Below are 14,069 nucleotides of genomic sequence, written 5' to 3'. Positions count from 1 at the left end.
ACTTCTCTTCTCTCATCCAACTCCAGTTTGACTTAATTTTGCAAGGAGAAAAAGGTGATTGAAGAATTTTCGCCCTGGACCCTTTGGAAGGGTTAGGAGCGAATTTCCTCCTTTAGCCCAAAATCATCATTTCTAGAGACAACAATCAACTCAAGGGCAATCTCAAGGGCATCTTTCACCTTGGCCTAGGCATGGTTTAGCATAAATTTGAAAGGAATATGTAAATTTTAGGATTTTCGCTCTGGACCCTTTGGAAGGGTCAGGAGCGAAAATCTTGTTTTAGGGGTATTTCCTCATCCTTTCAACTTCAAATCAACTCCAAGACTTAGAACACCTTGCCTCACTCCTCTCTAGGCCATAAAAATCAAAATTTTACCTTGCCTTGCAAAGAAAATAGGTGGAATTGGGATTTTCGCTCTGGACCTTGTGGAAGGGTCAAGAGTGAAAATCACTTTTTGGCTTAATTCCTTCAAGTTTGATAATTATTGCTAAGTCAAAGTCATTCCTGAGGACCTCTCCCATCAAAACTCTCCCTAGTCAGCACTTTGCTTGCCACAAAATTGGGAAAAAGGTGATTTAGAGAAAATTCGCTCTGGACCCTTTGGAAGGGTCAGGAGCAAATTTCTTAATTTAGGCTTATTCCTCCATCATTTCAAGTTGCACTCACCTCAAAAGGCTAGAAAAAACTTCTCCTCTCACGTCTAGCCCAAGTTTGACTTGATTTTGCAAGGGAAAATAGATGTTTGAAGAATTTTTGCCCTGGACCCTTTGGAAGGGTCAGGAGCGATTTTCATCATTTGGCTTATTTCCTTCAAACTTGATAATTATTGACCATTCAAGGACATGCCTAAAGACACCTCTAATCTTGACCCACACTAGATTTGGCATAAATTTGAGGGAAAAGATAGGTTTTGAGAAAATTCGCTCTGGACTCTTTGGAAGGGTCAGGAGTGAAAATCTCATTGTTGACAAAAAATCATCATTCTTTCAACTTGAAACTTCATTGCAAGGTAAAATCTCATCTCTCTTCACCCTAGGAACAAGGTTTTAAGCCTAAGAAAGGTCAAAAAGTAGGCTTGTAAGGAATTTCGCCCTGGACCCTTTGGAAGGGTCAGGAGCAAAAATTCCTTTCTTGGCTAAAACCCTCATTCTTCAATGCTATCAAACACTCTCAAAGGAAAGATCATGTCCATTTTCCCTTTCATCATGCTTTGCAAATCAAAATTTGGTCAAATAGGGAAGGAAATGAGGTCTAGGAGGATTTTCGCTATGGACCCTTTGGAAGGGTCAAGAGCGAAAATCATGATTTGGGCTTGATTCCTCACTTCTCCATCTCAAAATCACCTCAAGAGGCAAAGACATGCTATCCCACTTCCATCCATGCCATAAAAAATCAAGGACTTGACCTCCTCCAATGGAAAAAAAGGCATTTCTAGGAATTTCGCTCTAGACCCTTTGGAAGGGTTAGGAGCGAAATCCTTGGTTTGAACTATCTCCTCCATCATTTGACCTCAAACAACTTCAACAGGGCAAGAAAACCTCTCCTCACACTCATCCAAACTATAAAGACTCAAAGTTGACTTGATTTTGCAAGGAAAATAAGGTGATTTTAAGATTTTTGCTCTGGACCCTTTGGAAGGGTCAGGAGTGAAAATCTCATTCTAGGTTTGATTCTCCATTTCTTCAACTCCAATCCACTCTAGAAGACAACTAGACATCATTCTTCACCCAAGGGATAAGGTCTTAAGCCAAAACAAGGTCAAAAGAATAGGCTTGCAAGGAATTTTGCTCTAGACCCTTTGGAAGGGTCAGGAGCGAAATTCACCTTCTTGGCTAGAATCCTTCATTTTTCCAAAGCTCTCACACATTTCCAAAGTCCAAACACATCCATCCTTCCTTTCAAGATGCTCTGCAAATCAAAATTTGGTCAAACTTAGGAGGAAATGAGCTTTAAGAGGATTTTCGCTCTGGACCCTTTGGAAGGGTCAAGAGCAAAAATCTCATTCTAGGCTAGATTACTCACTTTTCAAACTTCAAACCACTTCAAGAAGCAAACCTAGATCATTTTCCACCTAAGGAAGAAGGTTTCAAGGTTAAACAAGGTAGCAAATGAAGTTTATGATGAATTTTGCTCTGGACCCTTTGGAAGGGTCAGGAGCAAAATTCTCCTTTAGGCCAAAATCTTGTTCTTCAAAATCAATCAACTCCATCTCAAGGCAAGAAAATACCAATTCATCCCCCAACATGCCCTAGAAACCAACACTTAGCCAAAATTGGGAAGGAAATGAGAGCTACCAAGATTTTCACTTTGGACCCTTTGGAAGGGTCAGGAGAAAAAATCATGTCTTGGGCTTGATTCCTGACCTTTTCAACTCCAATTCTCTTTGAGAGGAAAACATAGATCCTTCTTCATGCATCTCCATCAAGATCCTAACTTTAGCTAAGGGAAAAATGAGAGTTTTCAAGAATTCCGCTCTGGACCCTCTGGAAGGGTCAGGAGCAAAATTCACATTTTTTGACCAAAATCCTTCATCTCATCCACCATCAATCACTCCCTAGGGCTAGAACGTATCAAATTGCCCTTACTATGCCTAAGGAAGCTATGGTCCTGGCCTTGACAAGTGAAAATTTGATGTTTAAGGGAATTTTCACTCTGGACCCTTTGGAAGGGTCAGGAGCGAAAATCCCACTCTTGGCTAGCTTCTCACTTAGGTTCACTTCATTCTCCAACAAACTTGATCAAATCAACTTCCTTCTTTCACTATCAAGATATTCCATCACTCAACTGGGTCCAGGCAAGGTCAGACTAGGTTTTAAGGCCAAAGGAAGGCAAAAAGGGAGGATTTCACTCTGGACCCTTTGGAAGGGTCAGGAGCGAAATTCTCATTTGAGGCTAGCTTTCATCATCTTGAGGTCCAAAAATTCCTCTTCAAGGCAAATATGTATCAAAACCTACCAAACCATGCCTTAGAAGTTCCTAACTTGGTCAAGCTAAGAAGCAAAATAGAGGAAATATGGATTTCGCTCTGGACCCTTTGGAAGGGTCAGGAGCGAAATTTACATTCTTGGCTCGATTCACCCTCAAAATGGCCTAACTTTGTTCTAGGATAGATCCTTGATTCATTCCTTCCTTGTCTTAGCCAAATTTTCTCAACCACTCACTGATTTCCTCGAACTCAAACTAGACACCACCAGCAAAACCAAGCTTAAAGAAGACTTGGAAAGAAACCCATCTACTGACTCATCTTAGCTCGAGCAGAGCCTACTATCCATTGATCCCTCTGGCAATACTGAAAATGCAAAGGCTAACAGACAAACCCTAAAAACCTAGAAAGCAAACCCCATAAAGCAAAAAAAAGGTAGGGGTCCACATTTGCAATGGGGCAATGTGTGAATACGTCACAACACTCTCCCTCTCCCCCTTTCTCTCCCTCTCCATCCTCTCTCTCTCTCCCTCTCCCTCTATCTCCCTCTCTCTCTCTCTCCCTCCCTCCCTCTCCCTCCCTTTTCCTTCACAATTTCTTTACTGCAAGTAACGCATACGGGGTTTTGATAAGTTAAAAGTGCATACATGGTACTAGGAATATGGACGTTGGCCTGCTGAGCATTTTTAGGGACTAAAAGAGGGCATGAGGTTACTGAACATACTGCATACGCAGTTCTTGAAGATACTTTTAGTTGCCCAACAGATTCAAAAGAAGTTTTTGAGGTCGTTGAAGGCCCCACTGGAACTATTACTGCGCTTTTGTGACAGTTTTATATGTAGAAGTAAGTGAAATTTTTGTTTTGCATGATTTCAAATGATTGAACTGTTGTTCTTATTAGTTTGGTCAATGTTATTGTTATTGTTTAATAGTTTTGATTTAAGAAAATAATGATAATGCTCAATTTTATGGTTATTTGATTGTTTAAGAACTTTTGTTTACATATAAATGTAAAATGATTCTATTTAGGACAACCGGTATTAATGATGGGAAATACCAACAGAGGAATGGTGGAACAACAAGAGCTTGAAAAGGAAAGACAAAGGAAACATATGAATAAATTACGTGACATAAGAGAAATGGGACAAGAAGGTACACCATCCTTAACATCTCAATTCAATTTACCAAATGAACATAATGCAATTGGAGAAGAGATCACAATGAATAATCAAACAAACGATGAAGATGCACCAACAACATTTGATTTATCGTATGAACCTAATGCAATGAATGTACCTAATGTGTGCAATGATGAACATACATAGACTCTATTTGATGCAATGAATGTACCTAATGCACGCAATGCACTGATGTTAACACCTCCTAGAATTATTCGTAGGAAACCAAAGTATCTAATTGACATCAATGAGAATATTTTGAAGCCAATGCCTAATAAAATAAATGAACGAACTTGTAGGAGAATGGTTAAAATAATATGGCAAAACTATTTTGAAAACTTAAATCAAACTGCAAGATGCCAATTAATTATTGAAATGATTAAAAAATTAAATTTTAGAGAGAGAATGAAAATTCTAGGCATAAGATCATTCGAAAGTAATAGGGAAAGAACTATTGTGAGAAATATATTTGATGCATATCAAGCTATTGGTTCAAAATCATGTACTAAAGATTCTAATGTTACTAGATGTGTTATTACATCAACCATAATAAGCAAGAAAATAAAAAAAAATCATTTGATAAGCAAAACAAGTAAGTCATTAAATATAAGTAAAACAACATTACGTAAAGTATTAGGTAGGTAGGAGAAAATAGAGGATCCTAACAATAATTCTCTTTGGGCGTTCTCGGGTAGACTACCATGCAAAGACAAGGTTGTTGTTGATGCACTAAGAACATTAATTGAAAATTTTTGGCACGACAACAAAAGGGTTTTGCCTAACCAAAGAGATGTTGTTAGAAGGTGAATTGGATCTAGAAATCGTGAGCCACATTCCAAACACTATTTGGATATGACTCAAACAAAATTTTATGAAAGATTCCTTAAAAAGTTTCCTCAAATAAGAATTATTCAAATATTTTTTGAAATGGCAAAACCTTTTTATGTTAAGATAAATCATGTACGTACCATGTGTTGTTGTAGGATGTATATTGAATTTTCCATGCACTATGATATTTATTGTCATATATGTTGTACTTTGCACACTAACGATGTTTTACAGAAATGAAATATACAACCACCTCCCAAGTCACCAAGAGAATTTATTTCAATTGTGTTATGTAAAAGAGATAATGGTTGCATTTATTATAAGATGATGTGTTTGAAAGGTTCTTGTGCTACATGTGGTGGTTTGCAACATTTGGATAGCACACATGAAATTGGTAAGAAACTAGTATCTTTTGGAAAGTATAAGACAGTGACATATGGGGTTAAAGATGGAAAAAAATTGAAGAGATGTGAGTTAGTGAAAAATGATATATGTGTAGCTGATTTTATGAGAACATTTAAAGAGAAACTAGTTTATGAGTATATAACACATACACATGGAGCTCAGTGGTTAGATGAGAAATTCAAGTTATGCAAGGACACATTTCCTCTTGGTACCATTGTCTCTATAGTTTATTTTACTGAAAATTATACACTACAACCTCAAAATCAAGTGCAATCTATGTATTACCATTCTACACAAGTTTCTATTTTTGTACACATAGCACTCATGCATGCAGATGATAGCACAAAGGAGGATAGAAAGGTTGTAAGAGAGTATCACTCCTACATAAGTAATGATCGTAAACATTCGTTAGAGTTTGTGCAAGGATGCTTTAAACTTTTCTATGATAGCTTAAGGGAAAGGAACATACGATACAAGCAACACATAATATGGTCAGATAATTGCACCTCGCAAATAAAAAATGCAAGGATGTTCTATTGGTTGAGTAGGATGCATGTGACAAGTAGTGTACAACATTTTTGGAGTTTCACTCAGGCTAGACATGGAAAGGGAGAGCATGATGGTGTAGGAGCATGCGTAAATAGAGCCATAGCTAGAGAAGAATTGAAGTACAAAGGTGGTGCTGAGTTGACAGATGCAACAACAATTGTGTGATGGTGTAACTCTACAATGAGACCGGGTAATGCAGGTACGCCAATGGTTCATAGATATTTTTGGTTGATCACTGAATCTAACATTGAAAAATATCAAGATTGTTGTACAGTTGTAGGATCTAGTGACATGCACTCATTTTGAAGTTCAAATGCAAGTTCACCGTTAATTTATACTAGACAGATTGTATGTTTTTGCTCTTCATGTATGTATTTTTTATCGGAAGAATGTGAATCACAAGAGTCGGTTGACAAATGGTCTTGTAGACCATTGCTTCCCATTGATACCTATTAAATTCTCAAAGCACTACAGTTGAACCAGATGGAAGAATCAGTTGACTTCGATCATGTATCCGACCTAGTAGAACCAGGTGATTTTTTGGGTAAATTTTATTGCAGGAAATTTTTTCGGCTCATTTTGTTACATCAAACATTATTTTTGGTATTAATTATCATTCTAAATATGTAGGTCATGTGTACACAGTTGTTGCAGAAGAGAACAATGAAGAAGGAATGGATTACTTTTTGTGTCGTTGTATTGAGCCTAAGAGAAAATTGACAACCACAATCATTGATGGAGGTATTGAGTATCCAGTAGGGTCCGTTGTCGTGATAGGCACATGGCTTAGGAGATACCTTATCAATAATTCTGATGTTTGGTTGTTCGAGGACTTTGAAACACATAGACATATTCTTCAATTCTCCAACCTTGATGTCGCAAGAAATATTCATTTGATTAAGTATCGTGGTAAACCTCATAACAAGATTTTATGGAAAGTTCGTGAACTGACCATGAGGCAATACTTGACACAGTATGGGTTAGAGCCAATCTAGAAGGCTCACTTGATTGATTCTACGATTTAGGGTAGATTGATTTTGATAATTTTGTATATATCGTCAATGAATAGTTTTATATTTGTTTTTTTGTATATATAAATGCCCATGAGCTGATTTGTACATATTTAGGGGCACAATTTTGTATAATTAAATGGCCATGAGCTGATTTGTACATATTTAGATGCCAAATTTTATATAATTAAATGGCGATGAGCTGATTTTTACATATTTAAATGCCAAATTTTGTATATTTAAATGGCGATGAGCTAATTCGCACATATTTAAATGCCAAATTTAGTATAAAATCCCGTGAGATGATTTGTAAAATATTTTTTGAATATATGTGACTATGTTTTGTGACTATTTTTTGAATATATGTGAATATATGTGACTATGTTTTGAATATCTTAAGGGTTTGAGTTTATGTGATACAATAAGGTGGGTTGGTTTTGGCCATCATAGTAGAATATTTTGTTAGGAATGGGCTTGTAGAGGGCATCATGATCAATCATATGTATTTTTTGGACTTAGGCCACTTGAGAGATTGTGTCCGTAAAGTATGGCTCTCGATGTTTTGATGCATTGGGAGGCACAACAGGAGCATGCCTAGTGTAAATCTACCCACCCAGACACACTCGTGATGTTGGTGTGTTCCCACAACAAACATGTAGTGTCGTAAATTATACACCCTTTCTAGGGTGGTACAATTTCACACTTAGGTTAGCACCCGCCTTAGTGTGTCTTACATCTTGCATTTCTAATCCCCTTTTAATCATTTAATTAATTAATTAAATTAAATCTAAAGTCATGTTTCATCACTTTACATGTTATAAAGTTGGGCCCTTTACCCTAAGAATTCCCCTTTTTATTTTATTCTTCCAATGAATCATTTAATCATAAACCCTATTTATGTCTTATTTCAACCATTTAGGCCTAATTTCGCATATCAAAACATCTCAAAATTAGCTGTAACTTTGGGATGCGCTCTAATATCATCATATCTAATGGACCCAAAAATTTGGTGAAAAGTTGGCCAGACCGTGGCGGGAATGCACATGGTCCTTGGCTTTTTCCTCAAAATTTTGGGAGCATAATCCTAAGATATAATAATTCTTAACCCCAAAAGATTGGCAGGAAATTCAAATCCTAGGTTGGCCTAAACATGAAATTAAGATCTAGGGTTTCATACTTAAGAGCTCTCTTTCTTCATTTGAAGGGGTCTTCTTCTAAGAATCTAAGAGCGGGTTTTTGGAGCATAAGGGTCTTCTTTGCAGTGAAAGAGTAGATCTTTCAAGTCTTCAACAACATTAAAACATTCATCCACCAAACACTCATCAAGCATCATTTTATCAATTGGGGGCTTTTGAAGGTGTAAACGAACAATAGGAGATCACTAACTGATGATTGGCTTGTACCTCTCCCTTGGGGTTGGGTATGGTTTCATGTTGTTTTCATGTCTTTGCATCAGATTCATTTTGATTTATATTCATGCTTTAGATCACTTTGCATTGTGGATTTAGAACATTTACTTTGTCAATTATAAGAAATTAGGGTTTACTCTTTAGGGTTGCTCTAGATTATTTGCATTCATTTTAGGATCTTGTATGTACACAAGGTTCTTGCACACACATTTTTAGTACTTTATTGACTATTTATGGAGGTGGAAATCACCAAAACATAGGTTTGACTAAGGAAAACCCTACATAGCCACCCCAAACCCTATTTTTCAGCTTCAAATATAGGTTCAGATCCGAGTGTCACTAGAAGTTTCGGGACCAAAAGAGCACACAAGGACAGTTCTTGGTTGTAGATCTTAGAAAAAACCCTAAGGGTAGGGGCATGGCACTCTGGTCCTACCCAGGATAGTGGTGTGGCACCATGGCCCTGCCCTCTATCAGCAAAATTTGGTAGAATAGTGTCTTGCAGGCTCCAGAATCCATCATGTCAGTTGCAGCTCCAGACTTGCAGAATCAAGATAGTGGCATGGCACCCTAGTACCATACATTTCTACTTAGATTTAAGACATGGGTGCACCTCTAATTTTTCCTTTTGGTCTGTACTTTTCAGCAGTATATCAATTGTGCTTTGATTTGCATTCTTAGATTAGGGTTTTCTTGCTTACTTGCATTCTAGTTTAGATTGCATTTTTGCATCATTCCTCTCTGTCATTTATAGAAAAGGAATAGAAAACCTAAGAGGTAATCCATGCCTATCTCTTTCTCATAAGAAGTAGCCGAAGTGCGTTATCTCCCTAAGCTCTTTCATATTCCATTAGTGTGTATGAGAGTGGGATTAGGTTTTCCATACTTAGTCTCTTTTCCCCCGACATATCTTTGGTGAACCCGACGTGAATCCAATTTTATTTTCATTGCATTGCATTGTTATATATAGATCTAGTTTATTTCACTTTCTTTCAAAGCATAGGAAAAAAAAGAGATTTCTTTCATTTTCCTTGCATTGTGTGTTTAAGTTTCATGTAATTTTCATTTCAAAATGTCAGATTTCTATTTGCAAGATGTTCATGCTTTTGATGATGTATATAGTTATATTGATTATGAGTTTATTAAGGATGAATTAGATGAATCTCTAGATTATTTTTTGAACCCTAAGCCTTCTAAACCCTCATTTTGCCAAAAAATAATCAACCTTGTTACTATGCCATTTCGTGGTGATGAGAAAGATAAGTTGAATGATTCCTGTCATGGGTACATTCCTATCAACTCCTCCACTAGATCTAGCAACATGGTTGACTCCCATGATTCCCTCTATGATTTTATGTCTCCTTTTGAGTCCAAAGATAAGCCTTTCAATCACTATGATCATGCTTTATTGGATGATGCCCTTGATGACTTTATGTCTTTGCCTAAACTTTCAAACAAGAATAATGCATCTAAAGGGTTAATCAATATGATCAATGTGAATGAACATAGAAAACTACTTTTTGTTGTCCAAGGTGTTTGTCCTTCTCCAACTTCACCTCTTCCTAATCAATCTCTTTTCACAGTTCAAGGTGGATATAGTCATGATTGCTTTAGCACCCAAACAAACCTATAGTCATTATGGTTCAAGGAAGGAATCCCACTAAGAGTCCTTATAGATATGCTAGACAACTAACTAAGGAGAGTTATAATGTATTTTCCCATACCTATAACTCGAGAAACAATAAGCAACCTAATCCTCCTCCGGTTGTTCCAAATTGTCTACCTGAACCTCAACCCATTCTTCCTCAAGCACCTCGTATTTCACAAACCCTTGGTAAGGAATATGATCTTGTTGAACAACTTAAAGCTACTCATGCCAAGATATCCCTTTGGGATTTGATTCAAACTTTCTCGACTCATCATTAAATGCTACAAGATTCCTTGAAAACATTGAATGTACCATCCATGGTGACATCTAATAATATGGCTTCCTTGATTAACTCTATTACAACACCTAAGGCTCAGATTGTGTTTACACAAGATTAATTGCCCTCTAGTGAAATTCAACAACAATATGATCGCTTAATGATTGTGGTTATTATAAATGATAGTATGATAAGATGAACACTAGTGGAAAATGGTTCTTTCCTTAATGTTTGTAGCATTAACTTGTTGCATATGATCAATGTTGATACATCTCTTATTAAGCCCGATTCTCTCACTATAAGTGGATTTGATAATGTTGCTAAATCTTCACTAGGTACTGCCTGTTAAGGTAGGTCTTCTTACTTTACCCACATCTATCCATGTCATATCTGGAGAATTGACATACAAATTGTTGCTAGGGAGACCTTGGATTTATAGCATGCAAGTTGTTCCCTCTACATTGCATAGGAAAATTAAATTTATTTACAACAATACAACATATACCTTGCTAGGTGACACAAGATTCTAGGCTTGTTTATAAACATCAAGTTCTAAATCCTCTTCAATCAATTCTTCTCCAGCTATCTTAAATAATTCCTCTAAAGATTCTACTCCAATCAGTGTGACCACTTCATCAAACCTGTCTCCCATATCTGAATCGAGACTCTACGATTGAGAATACTTTTTCTCCTAAAAAGGTTCTTGTAGAAGATGATTGGGGATCCCTTGATTTCAATCCTACTTTTGTAGGGGAATACAAAATTCCCCCTAGAGAACCTAAGGTTGAAAAGAAGAAATAAGAAGAAGAACTTAAAAAGAAATCCACTTTATCTGGGCCATTGAGTAATAACTTTGTGGTGGCTTCTCAGACTTCATCTCCCTTAGTTTCTCGTCTAGAGGATTTTGATTCTTCACTTTTTGAAAATCGTCCTTCTTCTTTAGAAATGACCAACCTTTATGGTCCTAGTTTTCACATCCTAGCTAGGTGTGGATATAATGGAAATGGATGTGGTGCTCAAGAACAAGGGATTAAGGTTCCCTTGGAAAACAACTTTTGTGATATGACATTTGGGCTTGGTTATGATCCTTTCAAGTGTTCTAAAGACTCTAAGAGACCATATATTAGTGTTAATGTCATTTCTACTTCTCTCTCGCTAAAAAATCTAGAACATATTGACTGTGACCCTTCTTGTGTCTTTTCTTTTAATGTTTTTTCTAATGTTGATTCCTTAGCTGAATTCTTGGGATCTTATGACAACCTTCCTCGTTATCACCATAACCACAATTTTCCCTATTGTCTAAATGTGGAAGCTTACTTTGGGAAAGAAAGAAATAACGATGAGATAGTCAATGAATTTCTTCAATTAAAAGATGCTCCTCAACAAAGCAATTTCCTAATAAATGACACCATTGATATCAAGATGGATCCTTGTGTTGAAGATAAAATCATCAAGATAGGGAAATGTCTTAATGAAGAAAAGCAAAACAATATGTCGAGTTGTTACATGAATTTCCTGAGATCTTTGCTTGGATATATTCTAACATGCCTGGCATAGATCCTAAGATTGGCACTCATAACATTGTCCTAATTCCTGATGCTAAACCTATGAAGAAAAAGATTTGAAAGATTCACCCTAAAGTGGCATTACTTGTTAAAGCTAAGATTGAAAAACTGTTGGATGTTGGATTCATTCATCCTAACGATTATTCCCCATGTATTTCAAACATTGTTGTTGTGGCTAAGGCTGAAAATAAGATTAGGATGTGTACAGATTTTCATGATTTAAACAAGGCCTCTTTAAAGGATGACTTTCCTCTCATGAATATCGATATGATATTGGATTCGGTAGCAGGGCATGCTTTATTATCCTTTATGGGTGGTTTCTCAGGATATAATCAAATCTTCATTAATCCTCAAGATCAATATAAAACTGCTTTTACCACTCCTTGGGGTACATTTTGTTGGATTGTGATGCCTTTTGGATTGAAAAATGCAGGTGCAACCTATCAACATGCTATGACTCTCATCTTCCATGACTATATGCATAAAAATTTAGAAGATTACGTTGATGACATCTTAGCCAAATTCATTCTTTGTACAGATCATGCTAAGATCCTTCATCAAATCTTTGAGAGAATTCATAAGTATAACATGCGTTTGAATCCTCGAAAATGTGTTTTTGGTGTGGATAGTGGAAAAATATTAGGATTCATAGTTTCACATCATGGCATTGAGGTGGATACAAAGAAGATAGATTCTATTGTTAACATGCCACTTCCTAAGAATTTATCCCAACTAAAAAGTTTGCAAGGAAAGATCCAACCTATTCATAGGTTTGTTTCTCAACTTGCGGATTGTACCTTTCCCTTCACACAATTGCTTGAAAATAATATCACTTTCCAATGGAATGAGTATTTTCATAAAGCATTTGAAGACCTAAAAACCTATTTGGCCAATCCTCCTATTCTTCAACCTGCTGATCCTACTAAGCCTTTCCTTATGTACACCATTGCTTCCCTTCAAGCTCTTTCAACCCTATTGGCACAATGTGATAAGGATGGAAGAGAATGCCCAATTTATTACATAACCCACACTCTACTTGGTTACGACGTCCATTATTTTACAATAGAAAGACAATGCCTTGCTTTAGTCTTTTCAACCCAAAAGTTGAGGCATTATCTCTTGAATGCTAAGGTCCATGTTATCATTAAATTCAATCCTCTTAAACATTTTTTTCCCAAAACTAACCTTTCCGGATGCTTAGCTAAGTGGGTTATGATGTTGATTGAGTTTGACCTTAAGTTTGTCTTGCAAAAGGCAATAAAGGGTCAAGCATTGACTGGCCACTTAGTTGATTCTCCTTCACCCTTCTCCCTACCTAATCCAGAATCCTTTCCCGACAAATACATTTTTTCCACTGAGGTTCGTGAAACTTGGGAATTGTACTTTGATGGCTCTAAGTGTCATACAAGATTGGGGGTAGGGGTGGTCTTAATCTCTCCTAAAAAGAAGCCTATTCCTTTATCATATCATCTCAATTTTTTATGTACCAACAACATTGATGAATATGAGGCTCTAATAGCTGGAATTAAAGAAGCCTTGGCATTGAATGTGAAACATCTACATATTTAAGGATATTGTCAACTAATCATGAGACAAGTGACATGAGTTTATCAAGATAAGCAAGACAAATTATCACAATATAGAGATCTAGCTATATCCTTTTTGTAAAAAATTGATTCTTATACCATGGAGCCTGTTCCTCGAAAAGATAATCGACATGCTGATCTGATGGCATGTGTTGCCTCTCTTGTGTCTCTAGAGGACCCCTTGGTAGATCTTAAATTCACTATTCACAACCTTACTACCCTATTGATAATCCTTGTGATGTGGCAAATTGTTGCATTATAGATTCTAATGAATGGTACTTGCATATCGTGAGATATTTGAGTGATGGTACCTTTCTTGACTCTGCGAATAAGAATACTAGAGCTAGGATTCACAAATTGGCTGCTAGATATATTATCCTTTTTAATGTTCTTTATAGGAGGGGTTATAATGGTCTTCTCCTTCGATGCCTAAACAAGGATGAAATCCCTATTGGTCTTGAGGAAGCACATTCAGGTGCTTGTGGGGGGGCATTTTGGGGGTAGATCTTTAGTTTAGAGATTGCTCCGAATGGGATATAATTGGCAAACCATGGAAAAGGATTCCTTTGCATTTGTTAAAAAATGTCATCAATGTCAGCAACATAGCAATTTTATCCATGCCCCTGCCCAAGAACTTCAATCTCAAGTGGTGTCTTGGCCCTTTTCTACATGGGGTTTGGATCTCATTGG

This window comes from Cryptomeria japonica, chromosome 2 (assembly GCF_030272615.1).
Source record: "Cryptomeria japonica chromosome 2, Sugi_1.0, whole genome shotgun sequence".
NCBI classification, from domain to species: domain Eukaryota; kingdom Viridiplantae; phylum Streptophyta; class Pinopsida; order Cupressales; family Cupressaceae; genus Cryptomeria; species Cryptomeria japonica.
The sequence above is the reverse complement of the archived record's forward strand: the minus strand, read 5'-3'. Positions refer to the sequence as shown.